The sequence below is a fragment of the Panthera uncia genome (assembly GCF_023721935.1).
Source record: "Panthera uncia isolate 11264 chromosome B2 unlocalized genomic scaffold, Puncia_PCG_1.0 HiC_scaffold_24, whole genome shotgun sequence".
NCBI classification, from domain to species: domain Eukaryota; kingdom Metazoa; phylum Chordata; class Mammalia; order Carnivora; family Felidae; genus Panthera; species Panthera uncia.
The window spans coordinates 59,657,878-59,673,179 of NW_026057580.1; the positions used below are offsets into that span (position 1 = coordinate 59,657,878).

Here is a 15,302-nt window from a genome sequence, read left to right on the forward strand (position 1 = left end):
TCTTTTATAAATTTGTATGTTACATGATCCTTAATATTGTTCCTTAAAAATAGGAGAGTTCAATATATATTTGTGATTTTTGGCTACTCTGGATATCCTGTATTCTTTTTCATTGTTTATAACTCAAGTTTCTGGCTCCAAAGATATAATATTTTCATTTCTTAAATTAATAAAATAAAGTAATATGTTATTAGTCCAAATTTTAAAAATCTCATGCTTAATTATTTTGGCCTCTTTATGCTATGATAATGATATTTCTGCCTTAGATAGTGGATGTAGTCTAAGCTTATCCAGCCACAATAGAAATATTTTGTGAGCAAAGACAAGCACTATTAGAGAAATCCCTAACAGAACCTACTTAATTACTTTGAACATATCTCTTCCTAGTGACTTAACAGAACTGTTTTCCATAAGAGAGAATGGGGCCTGGCAGAGAACATTTAGAAAGGACAAAGTGACCTGTTAAAATAGGGAGCACTTTTTTTTCCCTCTTAAATGGGGCAAAAACAAGCTTACATTTTAACTCTGCCTTTGATCCATGAAATCAAATATTCGGATTAAATTTTTAAAAATCAATTTTATTTCACTCTTAGGCTTTACTTTTTGACTTGGAGAAGGAGTTCTCCACTGCTTGATATCATATAAGTAGACTGGTCTGAAGGACAGAAGACATGGGTTTGAAAACTATCCAAGATCTCTGGATGGCTCAAGGTCCAAGACAAGGTAGAGTCCAATGGACTACTCAGGGGGCCAATAACTCCTGTGTGCTCTTCCAGGGTTTTTTATTCCAAGATTTTACTTAAATGCAAGTTAGTTAACATATAGTGTAATATTGGTTTCAGGAGTAGAATTATTGATTCATCACTTACATATAACACCCAGTGCTACTCCCACCAAGTGCCCTTAGTACTCATCATCCATTCAGCCCACCACCCCCCAACAAGCTGGTTAACAAAGACTATGCATGATCAATAAAATATTGCATCTATATTTATATATTTATAAATATTATATACATAATAAAGTATATAAAAGTAACTTCATACTTCAGGCAATATCCTAAATTTATTAAAGTTATAATTTACTGTGTTTGCTGGATATAAACTACCTGTGTGCCTGTGCTCCAAATAGAAGAAAGAAATAAACCATATACTTAACCTCTTCGTAACATCTTATTCTTTCACCAAGGAATGCCAGTAGATATTTTGTTTTTGTTTCCTGAGAAAAAAATTATTTGTAAAATTTGGTAGATAAGCTAGAACCTAAATTTAGACTTCATATGGAAAAACAAAAATATTTTTGAATAATTATGACTTGTTTAATTAGTTATTGCCTTCCAGTGGCCTTATTTCAACTGGAGGAAAAAGCTTAGATTTTTGATTAGACAGATTATATAAGTTAATTTATTGAGTTAATTTATTAACTGAATAAGGTTAATTCATTTTCTCTAATAAACACTAAAGGACTTCAGTGTTTAATCTCTTCTTAAATATGGATTTATTATACTCTTTTGGTTTTCTTTCTTCTGTTTTACCATTTCTCATAAATATCTTGTCTTTTATTTGAGTGTTATTTCGAACTATAGTGCCACCTAGTGGTTATACAATGTCTCTGGCCCATTCTCTTTAAGAGAGTGATGTGCAGGAAGATTAAAACTATGTAAATGGTTTTCTGGAAAAAATCAGTTACACTAGTTTAAAGGGATAGAATGGCATCTTTGTTTATAGGAGAGAATTTGTAAATAAAGTTAAAATTTCAAGTAAAAACAGAAAAGAAATAAAGTGATAAAGTTTGTGTTTCATGGGTGAATATTTTAAAGTAGAAAAGCAGGGGTTTTTTTTAATTAAATTTTTTTCATACCAATGGATTAGGAGTAAACAAAAATTATATCTTAAACTCAACTTTTAATTTTACCAAAAGAAAACAACCAGTTATTTTTAGTAAACTTCATGTGGGTCATGGCTGAGATGTTTAGTATTCTACAGATTTCACCAAAATGTTTGGAATTCGCATAGCTTCACACAATGTCAAGTCCAGAGTAGCTGCCTAACAGATACTTAAAATCATAGACTGCTAGAGCTGGGATGTCCTAGTTGATGGGGGCGATGGTCATAACAGGGGTCACTGTAAATATGCTGTGATTTGTTTTCACAAGTTTTCTAGTTGATTCACATGATTTCAAACTCCAGAACTATATTAAACTATTTCCAAAGTTAAGGAAGAACTTAAGTAAAACATTTATCTAAAGATAAGATGGTATCTAAGAGCATCATTGATCCTAAAGTTAACTCCTTACAGATGTCATTGTTTTGGAGAGATGTATTGGAATATTTGTTCCTGCGTTTTTAGAGGAAAATTTATCACTTAGAATTGTTGACAAATATCAGCTCATTTTAGATGCCATCTAAAGGAGTAAGATTATTTTGGAAACTTCTGACTATAGTTTTAGTAACTTCTCACCTTCCCTGAGGTTGACACTTACTGACATTGTTTTAGCTGGAGTGCCTTTGTAGAAAGTGACAGAAAACCCAGATAGTCTGTTGCCCATGCAATAAAAACCTATACAATCGGTTTGATCATGGTTCTGATTCTGTTTCTCTAAGTTCTCTCAGCTCTGTTTTAGGTTTTGTCCTCCAGCCGCTTCTCTCACGGTGATAATACAATCTGTCACACTTGCCATCACTGTAGTACCCAGGAAGAGAAAGCTTCTCTTTCCCTATCCCTGTAAAAAGCTCCAAGGAGGGCTTCACTCTGATTGGATCAAATTAGATTGTGTCTTTCATTCTGGGACTAGGTCAGGAGAATGGGATTATGCGGAACGGCTTAAGCCAATCAGAGACTGTCCTTGGAATAGAGCTGAGGTCAATTATGACCAAAATGCATGCCTGAGAGACTCAAGGTTCTGTTAGGAAGAGAATGTGCACCCCACTCTTTTCTAAATCTCTGACAATGCTACTAAACTGTGGATAGCTCAGGTCAATCATGGCTCATTCACTTTGGTTATCTCAAAACAGGGCGTCATATAAAGTAAGTGTTCAAGTAATCTATATTTAAAATAATGCGAAGTTAAAGAATGAATTTAATAATGGCTTATTTTCATGACTTTAAACAAAGTATAAATACGTTGTCTTAAAAATATCTTTTAAAATCAATGGTTTGAGAAAGTGGTCATGTTTAAAATTGAACATTTTTGGTTATTTTTGCTATTGATTGTGATAATAGCTACCATATGTCGTTATAAAACCAAACAGAAAGTTAGGAGGATGATTCATGGAAGAAACTGTACCCTCAATATGGAGATTAAAGTACAGGAAGTGGAAGACAGCATAAAATATTCATATCATTACTTTTCAAAACTTGTTTCAGATGTTGTCACAAGATGTCATCACAAGAAATAAAAATAGTAAATCTGGATATATCATTGAAAATATGGGACTAAAAACATGTTGTTGATGTCATTTAGCTAAGTCAGTGTCAACAAGTAAAGATGGGAACGCAGGACTTTCTAGGTTTTTGCCTTAAGGCATTGCCTTATTATCAAACCATAATGAATAAAACCAACCGCATCTTTCAATCCAGTCCAATGATATGGCCACGTAACAGTGGCTTTCTGTTGAGCCCCAATCTGCAATATCACACAGGCCATGTCTTCAGAGGTAAGACGTTCTCTTCATCAGCTGTTGTTAAACAGCCAAAGCTTTTCCCACCAAAGCGTCTCCCGACTGTTGACCACTTTAAATATGAGGAAAGTCCACAGCTGGGTAAAGCCCATAGTTTATTGTTCTAGGGAGAGGAGGCAGCCATCTGCATAGGTGGAGCCCCTGAACTGGTTTCCAAATTTGTTCTTCAGAGACCCAGAGTTCTGCATAGCCTCAGGGACTGACATGAGGAGGAATTTACTGGTGGATGTGTTTTCATTCCTCTTGTCTCTGTTTTATAAATTCTATATTCAGTTTTATATGAAAAAAAGAAAAGCTGGTGGCTAAAAAGTTTGGATACTCACTATTGTTGCCATGCAGGATGGGTGAGGAGCCATGCCTAGAGGACATAGCTGCGAACACTGTGATGAGACAGTGAAGGTCAATATGTTGATGCCATAGTCTGCGTACTAGCAAAACACCTGACTGAGAGAGCAATTTCCATTCTCATCTAGATGGATTATTTACCACTCAGATATTTAACTGTGTATCACACTTAATTCTCAGTTAAACAAATGAAATACTAAATGAGTCCTAAAATGCAAAGCCCTACAATGTCATCTATTATTACAGATCTGCCAATGATTTCTGTGGGGCATAACAGAACTTCTCAAAAGGCCTCAACATATGGGTAAGTGACTCTCTGTGACATTGTGATTTAAGAGATTAAAATTCCCTGTTTAAAAAAAAATGTCTCTCCTGGTGACTTATGATTGTTACTAGACATTCTTCTGTTAAAAATTCACTTTTCTAGGGGAGCCTGGGTGGCTCAGTTAGTTAAGTATCCAACTTGGCTCAGGTCATGATCTCCGGCTTATGGGTTTGAGCCCCACATTGGGCTCCACATTGGTAGTGCAGAGCCTGCTTGGGATTCGCTCTCTCCCCCTCTCTCCCTCTCTCTCTGCCCCTCCCCCACTCATGCTGTTTCTCTCCCTCAAAATAAATAAATGAATTCTAAAAAAAAATTCACTTTTCTAGATCAGAACAGTGTCTTCTGTTAAAAATGTAAATAATTCTATGTAGGAGATATGATGTTTTACAAAATACATACTCAAGTTTCAAAAATATAATTAAAAAATTTCTGGAATTACATTTGTTTTACTGCACAATACCCTCTTTCTCTTCAATAGCAGAAAACTGAATCTTGCCAATTTCAGATAACTTAGTCACCTCTGGTTTTAAACTCAGTCTTTTGGGAAATTTACTACTCAGCCATTCAAGATTCTTTACCCCCTTCTTCCTTTCCTTTTGAGAGACTCTGGGCTTATGGAGGCTTATCTGAGGGGAATGGTGTTGCATTTGAAGAGTGCGTTTCTTTTTTTAAATTTTTTTAAATTTTATTTTTTATTTTTTTAAATTTATATCCAAATTAGTTAGCATATAGTGAAACAATGATTTCAGGAGTAGATTCCTTAATGCCCCTTACCCATTTAGCCCATCCCCCTTCCCACAACCCCTCCAGTAACCTTCATTTTGTTCTCTATATTTATGAGTCTCTTCTGTTTTGTCCCCCTCCCTGTTTTTATATTATTTTTATTCCCCTTCCCTTATGTTCATCTGCTTTGTGTCATAAAGTCCTCATATGAGTGAATTCATATGATTTTTGTCTTTCTCTGACTGACTAATTTCACTTAGCATAATGCCCTCCAGTTCCATCCATGTAGTTGCAAATGGCAAGATTTCATTCTTTTTGATTGCCGAGTAATACTCCATTGTATGTATGTATATATATATATATATACATATATATATACATATATATATATATATATACATATATATATATATATATATACATATATATATGTATATATATATATATGTATATATATACCACTTCTTCTTTATCCATTCATCCACCGATGGACATTTGGGCTCTTTCCGTACTTTGGCTATTGTTGATAGTGCTGCTATAAACATGGGGCACATGTGTCTCTTCGAAACAGCACACCTGTATCCCGTGGATAAATGCCTAGTAGTGCAGTTGCTGGGTTGTAGGGTAGTTCTATTTTTAGTTTTTTGAGGAAACTCCATCCTGTTTTCCAGAGTGGCTGCACCAGCTTGCTTTCCCAGAAGAGTACATTTCTTATCCCTGGTGATCTCCTGCCCTCAGAGGTCTTCCCTGAGGTGTGACTCACCTCACCAAGTCTTAGGGATTGACTTTTGCCTCCACTTTGTCTTCCATGGATGCTTGGTTCTACTTTGGCTTCCAATTGTATAATCCATGCTCTGTGTCCTTCTTGACCCAGTCACAGGGTTCTTTAGTCTATCATTTCTTTACATACTTCTTTGTCTTCTTACGGACCAGGAATCCCTGACTGGTCCCCACCCCAAACTAAGGTGAGTAGAACTCTGAATGGCTACACTAAGGCCTGTGGCCTGGACCAGGGCTATAAAAAGGGTGTTATATGGACATGATACTAGTAAATAAAACTATTTAAATTACTGTTGCTAGTTATCAATGAGATCAGACAGGAATTGAGAGTAAACATTCAGAAACTTTTGTAGAAATCTGAATTTAATAATTAAAACTTGGGGCTTGTATTTTTGATATCTTTGGATTTTCTATCTCATATACCTGAAAGTTCATTTTTATTATTTTATTTATATTATTTTATTTTTATTAAAAAAGTAACTGGTCCTTCACCAGAGTGAGTTTGGGAAGTCTTGGCCTGGATGATTGCTTTTTCCTGCTCAGGCGCCATCTTGGCCATGGCTTGGGCTTCTCTGTGAGCTCTGGAAAGCAGTGTCTGCTCACTCCCCTGAAGCCATGAGTCCCACAGGCAAATCAAGAAAATTCACAAAAAGTAACCTCAGTTAAGATCTTAAAATATCTCACCATCTTGACGAAGATGTCTACCTCACCATCCTTGACAAAAAATGCAGGAGAATAGAATTAAATAAACGTAAAAAATCATTTTACCTGTCGGAAGCCTGATTTTCCTCAACAATAAAAAGAGAATAATAAACCCCATCTCATTAATTGTTGAAAGCCTCAAATGAGAAAACATATATAAAATTCTTAACGTAGGGCCTGGCACAGAAATGTTAACTTCCTTATAAAGTAAGTAGAGTTTCTAAGACATTTTTCACTTCAGCAGTTAATTTCTCTCTATTTAAACAGAAACATTCACTCTTGTTTATCTTTATATTACTGAGAACATTTAAAGTTGAAAATTCATTGCACAGGGCTGTGATTGTAAGAATCATAATATTTATTAGAATTGTAAGAATTAAATAAGAGAAAAAATGTGTGGTGGTTAAGCAAAGTGCCTTGTGTGTAGGAGGAGCTTAATTAATGATAGTGCCCTCGACATACACACACGCACACAGACATTCATTCAGCCACACGTGAGTACACATACACACACATGCATACACACGTACAACACACCTACACACATATAAGATTCAGAAGCTGTTTTCTTTCAGCAAGAAAGACCTGGGCACCTACTGTGGATGGTATTTTGTTAATATAGTTGGGGTATAAGTTTATTAAGTAGAAACAAGGCAAAAAAAAATGACAGCTGCTTCCTGATGATTTTATTCTCCAGCTTTCAGAGAGTGATTCCATAATTGCATCTGTCTTTTCCCTATCTTGCCACAGTGTGATTTTTATGAAGTAATTATACTAGCAAAGGATGGTTTAGACCTAAGAAGTGAAATATTTCTCTTAAATACCGCTGTTTTAATTAAATGTAACCCTAGGAGAACAGTGTTTAGTTACACAAATGAAACAGGCTGAGCCTTGGGGCACTCCGAATCCAAGAGAGGAAATTGGGCAGCAGAGTCAATTGGGCACAAGGTCTGAGGAGAGTGAAACGATGTCTCAGGCAGACTGGAAGTTAATTATTTAGTCAAAATATAATATGTCACAATATGCCAAATGCATCAAGCCACATGAGGCAAATACGTAAATGTGACGACTATTGATTACCACCAAATTAATGCCTTGGTTATTTAATCAGTTTTATATTTGTTTTAGCACTTTAAAATCAGTTAAAAGCCAGTGCAATAAAAAATGGTTGGAACTAATACAGAGACCAGAGCCATAATCAAATTTCAAAGTAAGAAATTAAATTTGGGTCATAAAGCCCCAGAAAGCATGGTTTCAGAATCCCTGTTTGGGCTAAGTTTTATGGGAGAACTTTCTCAATGGCATAAATAAGATCCACAAACAAAGTAACAAAGAGAGTAATCATCCTCTCGTTATACATCTCTTGGGCAAATCCACACACAGTCCTGGACAAAACATACTTTCACATAATTTGGGAGACTAGAGAGGTATCAGGAAATGAAAATGATGGAGATGAAAGAGCACTACATTGTCAGGAACCTGCTTTAAAATGTACCCAGGAGCTGTTTTAATTTGTTTTATGGTAAGACACATAGACATGGAAAGGACTATGGTGAAGGAAGGAAATTTTATACTCACAGGTCTTTAGAAGCAGGAGGCTAGGCATGCCACGCAGGTCCACATGGGAAGCACTGGAGTCTGTCAGTAAGCAGAGGGAAAGCAAGGGAAAGAATGGGCAAAAGCCTTTATTGTATTTTCTGTGGGAAAGAATGCGCAAAGCAAGGTAAGCAGGGTTAGGATTGGCTAGTGTGAATAATTCCAGCAGGCTCAGGGGTGTATGGGTTGTTCTGAACTGTCTTTTGCCTAGTCCTGAGGTGACTGGGGGCAGTAGGGTGGGTGGTGGCTTGGTATTTGAAATTTCAGTTCAAGAGGTAATTGGAGAGTAAGGGTTCTGGATTGGTTGGTTCGCATATGAAAGGGGTTCTTACAGACAAGTGATTGCCCCCAGGGGCCATCTCCCCATGGCTGGTGAGGCTCCAGAGCATCAAAAAATGTAGAGAAAATATGGAAATGTGGACAATACAGGACCTTTCATTCTCTGTGTTCTGGGATATGAAGAGTGTAAAAGTACTGAAAACACTCGGCTGGCATCACTCAGTATGTCACTCAACTGTGCTAAGGACTGTCTTTACTTTTATGCTCTCTTAACCATTCAGAGATGCTATCAGAGTTTTGCTGGTCCTGACCGTGCATTCTTCTCAACTACAGATTATTTTGCAGCTCTGATGCTAATCATGTTTCCTTCAATAGCAAAAAGGCTTTAAAAGTTAAATAATGAGAAAATGACTCTTTAGACACCGGTGATTCTGCTGAAGTTCTCTTGAAAACTCTTCACTTATGGAGAAATGCCTAGGAAGGCTGTCCACTGAGGGTGTCAGTGAAGGTATTAAGAGATCAAGCATTGTTGAGGAAAGATGAACATCTCATTGTGACACAAACAGAATACATTCTAGAAATTATGGTCTTTATACTTCAAAGGACTGAAGAAGCAATATCTTTAGACTGAAAGAAGTAGGAATGTTTTTCAGATCATTGTTTTATACTTCATACACAGAATAAATTATAAGCCAAATTTTAGCTAAATTTACCATATTACAGGTGTATTTTACTTTCATTTATTTAATGTGATCACTATAATGCCCATGGTTACATTTCTGTTAATTTTTCAGTTATTAAATTTGATTTTCAGTAGATTAAATTTAGCAGTAAAATGTTCTCTGTCCCAAAGCATAAAAGGAAAGTCCTCGGGCAATAACACTTTTTCAATCTTTGTTTTTTGAAATGCAGTTGGTTGTAATAAACACAAACACACATGGCAAAATACGACAACTATTTTTTCATTGTTAGCATTTCATCTGTGAGTTTGAAATTTAGCCAACAATTGTTTTTGTCCAGAGGTCAAGAAGTGAAAACATCATAAAAATGGTTTCTCACAGAAAATAACACTGCACTGATCACATCTAAGGCTCTGGAAAAATAACAAAGAACCAGTCCTCTGTCTCCAAGGGAACAAATGCTCGCGCATCTCTCCCACAGTGGCTATTCCCTATCTTACCACTATGTGGTGCTGCTTACTCTTAAATTGTGTGTGTGTGTGTGTGTGTGTGTGTGTCTTTGCTTTTTATATTTATGATGCCTGATATTAAAAGTATAGTATACATTCTGATTTGGAAATATCAGGTGCTAGGCTTCTATTTACTGAACCTGAGCTCTCTGAGTTTGGCTGTGGAGATTCAGCTTTGCCAGATGATAACTAGTTTAATCTGAAGCCTGAAATTACATGTATTTCCTGTTCAACAAATGACTTCTGTGATGGTAGCAGAATTCACACTAACCATATTGCTAATTAATCTGATTTCACACACGGACATAGATTTGGTGTAGAAACATTCAAAATAAAGACCTTTCAAATTGTGGACGCATTTAACTTTGTCTCTTTCTAATTGAGACTCCCATGTTTCACCATTATAGTGAAAGAATGATTAAACAAACAAATAAAACTTTTGAATAGGGGTGATCATGTAGACTTGCCAGTTAGAATTTGGTTAAAAAGAAACAAAACTCCACAAGCCTACTTGACTTAAGCAAAAGGGGAATAATTTAAAGACTACAGGAATAGCTTAAGGAACTCAAAGGAAGAGAATATAACTGTCAAGATGGGAGCTGGGGAACACCAGTCCTCAGGAAACAATGGAACTGCCATCTCTATACCTTGAAAGCCACATGGTCCTTTTCTGGCTCTGAACTCCAGACTGAGTAAATGCTTCTTGTCCTTCCTTTTTGTATTTAAGCACAGTAAAATCCCATGAGGTAAAAATTGGAGAGTTTCTAGAATACTTCTCTTTACATAAAGTGATGCTGTACTTTGAATAGACTATCTGGTTTTATATATATTGGGATTGATCTTATTCCAGCATAAAGTGTTGAACTATATTATTAAGAGCATTATAATACTACTCATATCTTTTTCTTCATTTCAGTTTGATGTTTTAATACTTTTCGCTGAAATTTACTGAATTTACAGGAGACTATAGATGCTGGAGAGGATGTGGAGAAACAGGAACCCTCTTGCACTGTTGGTGGGAATGCAAATTGGTGCAGCCGCTCTGGAAAGCAGTGTGGAGGTTCCTCAGAAAATTAAAAATAGACCTACCCTATGACCCAGCAATAGCACTGCTAGGAATTTATCCAAGGGATACAGGAGTACTGATGCATAGGGGCACCTGTACCCCAATGTTTATAGCGGCACTCTCAGCAATAGCCAAATTATGGAAAGAGCCTAAATGTCCATCAACTGATGAATGGATAAAGATATTATTGTTTATATACACAATGGAATACTACTTGGCAATGAGAAAGAATGAAATATGGCCCTTTGTAGCAATGTGGATGGAACTGGAGAGTGTGATGCTAAGTGAAATAAGCCATACAGAGAAAGACAGATACCATATGGTTTCACTCTTATGTGGATCCTGAGAAACATAACAGAAACCCATGGGGGAGGGGAAGGGAAAAAAAAAAAAAAAAAAAAAGAGGTTAGAGTGGGAGAGAGCCAAAGCATAAGAGACTGTTAAAAACTGAGAACAAACTGAGGGTTGATGGGGGGTGGGAGGGAGGGCAGGGTGGGTGATGGGTATTGAGGAGGGCACCTTTTGGGATGAGCACTGGGTGTTGTATGGAAACCAATTTGACAGTAAATTTCATATATTAAAAAATAAAAAATTAAAAAAAAAAAAAAGAAATTTACTGAATTTAAAGCAGGCTTGCTGCTTTTCCAGCCACTATGGTTCTTGGACCAGGGATGGACATATCTCCATGGTCTATCAATTCACTGATTGGCCAGATTCTCCCTCATGAGAAATGGGCTATGGCGACAGGTACACTACAATCATTGGGGGGCAGAGGTTGAACTGAAAGGTCAGAGAGAAGCAGAGCAGATCCAGTAACACAGCAAGTGAACATCACAGACAAGCTGCATGATGGGGGCACCCAAGCTGAGGAAATGAGTAAATTATTAAATTTATTGAATAAATTCTTTTCCATAGACAAATAATTTGGAAAGGATTTCGTGCCTATCTTTGGGAAGACATGGAGGGAGGTCTAATAATTGACTTGGGTTATTTGCATATCTGAGACTGAGGATTTGGGGACAGAGGGAGTATGTTTTTTTATATACCTTTTTCTCCTGATTCAACTCCAGGAAGGTTGACTAATAAAAGGCCTGGTAAGATTTAAGAGCACTTCTAAGAGAAATGCGCCATGAATATGACTGGATTAGGTGATACAACTGCCAGCTCACAGGTGGTGAATCTGGCTCTGCTTTGTTCATCATGTTCCCTTACTCTAGTATCTGCCATAACCTCTCTGGTCCAGAAATGAGTGTGAGGGACTGCTTTCTCAGTGTCGCGGTGACAAAAGAGGTACAGTAGCTATGGTTGCTGGTTTCCCATATTCTTTTCCCTTGGACACTGATGCTAGAAAGAAAGGAAAAGATATACCATGTTATCAAAAATATAAGTCCTTTGACAGTAGCAGGGCTATGGCATTTATTGTAGCTATTTTAGATATTTTCAGATTCTACCAGGTAAGAAGCACCATCCATTTCTAGAAAGAATTTTAAAGGAGAAAATCAGTGATTCTAATTCTATTCTTTTTCTTTAAGTTCAAAGTGTTTTATTATTTTTTTGGATATAATTAATTGTCAAATTGGCTAACACACAGCGTGTAAAGTGTGCTCTTGGTTTTGGGGGTAGATTCCTGTGGTTCATTGCTTACATAAAACACCCAGTGCTGATCCCAACAAGTGCCCTCCTCAGTGCCCATCACCCATTTTCCCCTCTCCCTCACCCCCCCACCAACCCTCAGTTTGTTCTCTGTATTTAAGAGTCTCTTATGGTTTGCCTCCCTTCCTCTCTGTTTGTAACTATTTTTCCCCCTTCCCTTCCCACATGGTCTTCTGTTAAGTTTCTCAAGATCCACATATGAGTGAAAACATGAAATCTGTCTTTCTCTGACTGACTTATTTCACTCAGCATAATACCCTCCAGTTCCATCCACGTTGCTGCAAATGGCATGATTTCATTCCTTCTCGTTGCCAAGTAGTATTCCATTGTATTTATAAACCACATCTTTATCCATTCATCAGTTGATGGACATTTAGGCTCTATCACTAACAAACTTTCTGAACCCAGACAGGTCCCTCATTTTTCCTGGGCCTCAGTTTTCTTTCCTATAAGAAAAGATCAAGTCTCTTTCTATTATATTTTTGTATTTCTTGTGATTCACATGGCACCCTCTTAAAGTTCCTGTACCCGGGGCGCCTGGGTGGCGCAGTCGGTTAAGCGTCCGACTTCAGCCAGGTCACGATCTCGCGGTCCGTGAGTTCGAGCCCCGTGTCGGGCTCTGGGCTGATGGCTCGGAGCCTGGAGCCTGTTTCCGATTCTGTGTCTCCCTCTCTCTCTCTGCCCCTCCCCCGTTCATGCTCTGTCTCTCTCTGTCCCAAAAATAAAAATAAAAAACGTTTAAAAAAATAAAAAAATTAAAAAAAAAAGTTCCTGTACCCATCCCAAACCAGATGAAAGTCTTTGTTTCCCAACCCAAATCAGGATGGATAATTTTGGAAGAGCAGTTCTGCCAACTTTAGATTTATAGGAACCAATAAATTAAACAAATAAGATGTGCTTTTGGCAAGCAGTTGTTTTGAAAGGGGGAAAGAGAATCCAGGTAATCACTTGCTATTCGATGGAATTATACCATTTCAACCCCCCCCCCATGACATGCACACATGATTCCAACCAAATTGTTGTGCATACAAAACTCATATGAAGAAGCAGTAGAATGCAAGGAGTTTGAGGGTGTATGTCATGGAGTCAGGTTGCCTAATTTGGAAGCCCAGCTCTGCTGTTTGCTACTATGTGACCTTGGGCAAATGACTTAACCTCTCTGACCCACATTTTTACCATCTGTGAAATGAGTATAATAATGGTACTTTCCTTAAAGGCTGGCTGTGAGGATGAATAAAGCACTCAGTATAGGGTCAGACACATAGTAAGTGCTCAAAAAACATTGCTTATAATTATTATCTACATGTACTGGTAAGGAAGACTCTATGGACTTTCATATGGTCTGGGAATGCTTTAAAATGAAGAAAAATGAATTACAGACAAACTCCTTTCAGCTTCCAAGAGGCATCTTTTTTCCTATGTTGGCATGCCCCCAGAGTTTGTCCTTCCCACCAAATCATCATTTGAGTGGTAAGGAACCTCAACTCCTCAGTAAGTTCCAAGAACTTCGGAATCTGTGTGGACAACCCCAAATGGTTACCTACGTAAGTAGGCTGGTTGGGTTTTATTAATTACCTAGTTTAGCTTCTTGTTTTATAGATGATTTCCCGCCCATATTGGAGAAAAGGGCAGGAAGAGAGCTGAAGCAGCCACTGTCTGCTGCAGGGCAGGGCAGGGCAGGACAGGGCAGAGTGTGGGGAAGGCTGTCTCAGAAAGCCAGAGTCCAGAGGAGGAGAGAACACAGAAGACAGCTGCCTATAAACAGGGCAGACGGAAGAGGCAGAGGAACAAAGTTATACGAATTTTCCACAAATAGCTCCAACAATAATCATGCAATTTGCAAACTGAGAAATGTCTGTGCCCTCAGCATTCATACCAACGTGGACAGACGGTGTCACCCAGCCTCCTCTACTACAACTCATGAGAGCCTCGTGAAGAAGGCACCCAAGAAGACAGAAGAAGCGTGTTGAAATGGGTTAACTCATTAGCAGGGAAGGATATGGGGGGAGAAATTGCAGCTGCCAACAGCTGGCTCACTTACGGATACTGTAATTTGTTCAGTGTTTCACTCAGTGTCTAAGAAAGCCGCTTATCATTTTGTCCATACCACTTTGGAGTTATTCAAAGACAACATCGTTTTGTTAAAAGTCCTGATATAAGCCCTCTAATTAGTTTTAGTAGAACTACCTAGATGTGGAGGGGCACTAATGATCAGCAGCTGGTTGCTCTGCTGGTGCCCAGAGAGAAAGCCGGTCCCTAATTGGATTTACCTGCATGGTTTAGTTATCAGACAAGAAGTAAAATAGAAGAGTTGTTATGGAATAAATATGTGAAATAAGGACAGGTATGTGTGCACAGGAGACAGTCAAACATCAAAGCTTGTGCCATCTGTCGTATTTATAAAGCTATTATATTTATATATAAGACTGGAGACAGTTTTAGGGATCACCTCACATAGATCCTCATTTTCTAGAGGCTCAGAGTAGTTCAGTGTTTACTCAAGGTCACCCAGTCTAGTAGGCAGCCCGTGTTCTACTCAGGAGCTCTTTCCACCTTAAGCCACTGCCTCTCCTGGATGTCACTTAACTGTGTCTTTGGCAGGGAGGGAGTTGTTTCTCTGTTTTTATTGTGTAGGCCAGGAGACTTCCTTTCAGTAAAACATAGTAGTGAAAGTTACTGTTGGCTATTTTCTAAAAAAACCCAATTATTTTGGAAGGAGGATTTGAAACATAGCTTCCAGATTGAAGAGTTCTTCATGATGATGCGTGAGACAGACCGCCCCTTTGACCATCCCAGGAATCATTTCTTACGGAAGAGTCAGGCCATGGGTAAAGAAGCTGACACAAGGTGATGGTATTTTGTTAGAAAGGAAAATACATCGATGAAGGAGCCAGTGCAAACACGCAAGAAAATTCACCCTCAAAACCCTGCAAAGGGAAGGTGGGCTTGCTTGTCTAAAAATGG

At 37.8% G+C, this 15,302-nt stretch overlaps 1 long non-coding RNA gene across 6 annotated transcripts in view; it reads left to right on the forward strand.

Moving 5' to 3' along the window:
• The first annotated feature begins 2,876 nt into the window (after positions 1-2,876).
• LOC125938732 (uncharacterized) overlaps positions 2,877-15,302 on the forward strand; it is a 56,773-nt gene continuing 44,347 nt past the window's right edge. For all 6 annotated transcript variants that reach the window (XR_007462793.1, XR_007462795.1, XR_007462792.1 and 3 more), the window contains exons 1-2: positions 2,877-3,027; positions 4,272-4,329. This is a non-coding gene — a long non-coding RNA (uncharacterized LOC125938732). The remainder of the gene's footprint in view (positions 3,028-4,271; positions 4,330-15,302) is intronic.